The 5,586-nt window shown below is 35.4% G+C and overlaps 1 long non-coding RNA gene across 1 annotated transcript; it reads left to right on the top strand.

Annotated features, from left to right (window-relative positions):
* Positions 1–234: 234 nt before the first annotated feature.
* On the top strand, positions 235–3,176 carry LOC139856069 (uncharacterized). Its single transcript, XR_011761658.1, has 3 exons — positions 235–681; positions 1,982–2,039; positions 2,533–3,176. It is a non-coding gene; the product is annotated as an uncharacterized lncRNA (long non-coding RNA).
* Positions 3,177–5,586: the final 2,410 nt, after the last annotated feature.

The raw sequence follows: 5,586 nt of genomic DNA, 5'->3' as shown, positions 1-5,586 counted from the left end.
CTGTAAAAAAAAAAAAAAATAATAATAATAATAATAATAGATAATTAAATGATAAGTGTAAAACTTTTATCCTAATCCAAACTAAGACTAATCCTAAACTAACTCAAAGTAATCCTAATCTCTTTTCTAGATAGTTCCTAAGCAATTTGAGTTTGAGCCCAACACTAACTACTTGCACTATAAAAAGACCTCAAGGCTTCACATATTTTTCAACACAAAAAAAAAAAAAAAAAAAAAAACAACCAAAAAAAAACCTTCCCTTTTCTCTCCCAAATTCGGCAGTCCACCTCCACCACCGAAGCACCACCTTCGGTCACCTAGCCGAACACCACAACCACCTCCAAACACCACCTTTAAACCGCCACCACCGCCATTATAGCTGCTGTTTTCTGCAGCCCACTCCCGCCACCAGACCGCAGCTTCTGCTGCTGTTTTCCACCACAAAACACCACCTTAAACGCTGCTGAGAACCGCCACTAACTGCAGCCGTTTGCTGCTGTTCATGTTCGCGAACAGCCCCAAAATCGGAGATGTTTCGGTTGCTGCAATTGTCCCTTTTTGTTGTTGCTATTCGGCAACTACAATACACCCAACAAGGATCGAGTTTTGCTGCTCTTTTCCTCGGTTTCCTGCTGTTCTTCAGTCGCAACTCAACCGCCATCACCCGTCTTTTTCTTGAAGGTATAAACCTTAAATCCAAGCTTATCGAATTATTCTTTAAAGATTGATTGTTACTTCACTATATTAAAGCTACTATGATCATGAATTAATCTTTTTAACAAATCAAATGATGGAGATGAATGGATAAAGATATTAAATAAATACATTCCTCATGTTCTGTTTCAACTGTACGAGAATGTACAAATCAGAAAAAGAAGATGATGAAATTAATTAGAATTTACAAAAGTAACCCCTACACTATATCGCATTTACAATTCAAATTAATAAGTTTGTACGATTGTGTCAGTAGGTAAATAAAGAAAAATATAAATAAACAAGTACATGTCATGTTTGTCTACTTACGAATTTAATTCTGAAAGATGAAATTGATAATATGATATTTTTACTTTAAGTCCCTAAACAATATATATAGTTTACAAAATTAAATTAAAGTATTCTATATTTACAGTTTCAAACCCATAACCGCATACGATTTTACATTCTTAGTACACATAATTTTAATATAACAATATGTCGGAATCTGATTTTTATATCATTAATGGGAAAGTAAATTTAAGCCAAGTTTCTAAAATAAAAGGTGTTAATATCATGAATATTAATATGATATATCAATATTAGTATGAAGATGATTAGGATTAATAAAGTATAATAACATAAATTTTATCGTTTATATGAATACTTATAAGTAACATGATAAAAAAAAACGACTTTAAAAGAGTAAGACAGACATAATACTATTATAGATAATAATATAAGAATTATATTATTATTATTATTATTAAGATGATGAATGTAAATAATATTATGAATATGAATATCTATAAACACAAACGGATAACGTACAACTCTTACGAAACTCACCGCTACTTATGGTGTGTCGATATGGTTGTAGATCTCGAATGTCACGACTTAAAGTCGGATCAAGAGTCCTGGCCCCCGGTTACACCTGGCTATCCATTGTATAACATTCAATCGTGAATATAGTAAGCACATAAATAATGTAACGAAATACACAACACATTTAACGAAAGTTAAACGACGAACTTATAAAGAAAACAACAAACGTCGTAATGAAACTTTTCTTTTGAATAATAAACATATTAACACACTAACTTAAGAGTATATGATGAACCTCTTAAAAACACGCAAATGTTATGAACAAACTGTTAAAACGAACAATGAAGACTGTGAACGTGTATGAATTTAAAACGTAAGACCCATATAACAAATGAAGCTAAACAACGATAAACAAACGAGATGATGATGATGCCAACGACTAACTTAAACCTAATGATGATAGGTTGACAACTTTGGACCATCGCTGCCATTTGCTATCACACTGTTACTGTGCTCATAAGGTGAGTTATAGCCTCAATTTTTTTACTATTTTATAAACTGTTTTCGGGGTGAGAATACATGTCTTTTTCTGTTTTACAAGTAGACATAAGTGCTAAACTTACATTCTATGCTGAGTTATAACCGAAAATCCCTTAGCTTTGGTAACTAGTAACTACCAGTTTAGGAACTTGTGGGCGCGAATAGGTGTATATGGATCCATAGGGCTTGACATCCCCGTCCGTCCGGGTTAGAAACTAACCTAAACTTAACGGGCGTATACTATTTGAGGTGGTACATTTTGGTTAGGTGTACGTAACAACAGGGGTACTAAACGAACGTTAAGGCTTAGTTACCGGGTGCTCAAACTTATAGAATATTTTTATATTTTTTTTTAAAGATGCCGGAAAAGCATGCAAACAAACAAATCTTGTGGTCTACACTTTACACTTCATACTACTTAAACCTATGATTCACTCAACCTTTGTGTTGATGTTTTTAGCATGTTATTCTCAGGTAATCTACTATAGCTACGCTTCCGCAATAAAAGAAATGTTAGAGGTCAAGCATGGAAACTAAGGTTTAAAGCATATAGAGTAAGAAAACTGGACTTTGACCTCTGGTAATACTGCACGTCAAGGCACATTTTGACGGGGTATTACAGTTGGTATCAGAGCCTCAGTTATAGGGAATTAGGTTGCATTAGTGTGTCTGCCTATAGGATGCATTTGAAAGCCTAATCTATAACTTAGAATATAGAAATTTGCCTAACTACTTGTTCTTGCTTATACTTGAACTTTAATATGTTTCCTTAGATAAAAATGTCACAAATGAACCCTATCGTCATTCTGGACACTGAGAATGAAAGTCCTATTCGCTCACCCGAGTTTCATCTCATGAGTTCCTCCGAATGGCGAAGTCATTCTGACTCTGAACGCGAATCTAGAGCCTATTACTCCACCTACTACATCTTTTGTTCCCCGTATACCTTCACTCCCTAAAACCCACGTAAGCGTACAGTTGTACCTAGCCCTTGTGCGCGTCAGGACGTTGTGCGGTATTATGTTTTGGACGTTTCACCACCCCGCGTCATTCGTCGCCATCTTGATACACCATCCACTAGCACTGCAAAAACCTCGCCTACTAATGAGGTTAGAGAATTGAAGAAGGTAATGGAGAAACTGTTATTTAAAGTCGCTATTTTAGAGAGGAATTGTAAGGCCGCATCGACTGATCGGAGAAATGATTAAGGCGTAATTATGTTGATCTACACGATAAGATGACTGCACTCGAGTCGCTAGTTATGCCGAGGTTACTCAACCTAGAGCAGAGGCTTTCCGGAGGAAATAGTTCCGACTAATAGGGATCAATCATATAGGTCTATTATTTATTATTACGTTAGGTCTAGCGGACGCGGTTAGTCCTTTATTTTTGAGATAGGTACTCTACCACTTAGGGAGGTTCATATTTTCTCTATATTTTGGGATATTACGTTTTTCTTATTTTCCTAATACATGATTTCAATTGGCATTATTATTATTACTATTATTGTTATTTATTTACACTAAGTCGTGGGATATTTACATTATATCAACGTCAAATGGAAACTACACTATATTTTTATAAGAATACGTTATTATTTATATGTATTTTTTTTTCAGTATATATATTTTATTTAATAAAGGGCGCAGTCAACTTCGAAAATGTTTATAGAATAAGTACAGCCCTATTTGTTTTAAAATACGCGTCAAAAGTGTCAAAATGAAGTTATCTATTAACATAAAGCCTCATATTTTCAGTTTGTGTCTATAAAAGTATATGTTTTCTGATACTTATAACTTGTTAATTATAGGCGGATCTCGCCGACTTGAACTTATGGGGTAATGCCGAGATGGAAGTATGAGTTAGGGTAATATAATGACAGGGATTATATTACGGTGACTCATATAGAAGTTCCGACATTATAACATAAAGAATGAGAAGCAGAACGGAATTTAATTGGTATTGTTTTGGGTATAGTAACTTACAAACTTGTGTATAATTAAAATTGTGCATCAAAATTTAATTCTTTTTGTTAATTGTATACATTTCTTTCACTTCAACACTACTCGATACTACCCCTCTCTGTTTGACGCTATTCACTACTACACACTACTGAGATCTTCTTATTAACGACCATACGTTTCTTTGAGCTATCTCGTACTACTTACTACAGCTTGTTACGATTCGTCACTTCTCATAACTACTCTAAATTCCATAAATATTTAAATTCTATCGAGATCGTGAACATTGATGCAATGTGCTGTTTGAAAGAAACATGTCGCCTTCAAGAATGTACCAGTCGTCACAGAATTTTCGAATGTTTTCCCTGAAGAACTTCCCGGCCTTTCACCTCATCTATCGGAAGAAATTAGTGTCCACAGCTGCACCTATTGCTCGAACATCTTATAGGATAGCGCCATCAAAATTGAAGGAGTTGTTGGATGAAGGGTTTATCCCACCAAGTTCAACACCCGGGGGAGCTCCAATCCTTAGGAAGAAGGATGGCTCTCTACGCATGTGTAACAACTATAGAGAATTGAACAAAACGACAATAAAAAAAAATAGATACCCGTTGTCGAGGACTGATGATCAATTCGATTAACTATAAGGATCTTCCGTTTATTTGAAGATTAACTTAAGATCCGGATATCACCAATGGAGGGTGAAAGAAGAAGATGTTTTGAAGACTGCGTTTATAAAAGGTTATGGTCATTACGAGTTTTTCATTGATGCCATTCGATTTAACAAACGCACCCGCCGTGTTCAAGGATCTCATGAATCAAGAATGAAAAACCTTAATGGGACAAGTTTGTCATCGTATCTATAAATGACATCTTGGTATACTCGAAGAAAAGAGAAGAAAACGACGAGCATCTGAGATTACTATTAGAGCTACGAGGGAAAGAGAAATTGTACGCTAAATTCTCCAAGTGCGAGTTTTGGCTATCGAAAGTGCAATTTCTCGATCACATAGTTAGTAATCAAGGAATCCAAGTAGACCCAACGAATATTGAATCTATCGAGAATTGGAAAGTTCCCAAGACGCCGACACAAGTATGACAATTTTTAGGACTCATTGGTTACTATAGAAGATTTATTGAAGATTTCTCAAGAATAGCTCGACCATTAACTGCCTTACTCACAGAGGCAAGAAGTATACATGGTCCAATGAGCAAGGGACTGCTACTGAAGCAAAAGTTAACTTCCGCACCTGTTTTATCATTGCCAGAAGGAAATGATGACTTCATTGTGATACTTCACGCCAAGGATTTGGGTGTGTATTGATACAACTATAGAAGGTCATTGCTTATGCATCACGTCAACCGAAGATTCATGAGCAAAACTACACATCTCATGATTTAAGTTGGAAAGAGAAAGTAAAACCACTACGAGTACGGGCACTAAACGTGGTAGTTTATACAAACCTCACTTCACGAATTCGAGATGCATAACTCGAAGCACTCGAGAAGGAGAATGTGAGGGATGAATCTATCAAAGGATTGGAGAAGTAATTCGAAGTTAAAAGTG

The sequence above is a fragment of the Rutidosis leptorrhynchoides genome, chromosome 6, assembly GCF_046630445.1.
Source record: "Rutidosis leptorrhynchoides isolate AG116_Rl617_1_P2 chromosome 6, CSIRO_AGI_Rlap_v1, whole genome shotgun sequence".
Lineage (NCBI taxonomy): Eukaryota > Viridiplantae > Streptophyta > Magnoliopsida > Asterales > Asteraceae > Rutidosis > Rutidosis leptorrhynchoides.
The sequence above is the reverse complement of the archived record's forward strand: the minus strand, read 5'-3'. Positions and strand labels throughout refer to the sequence as shown.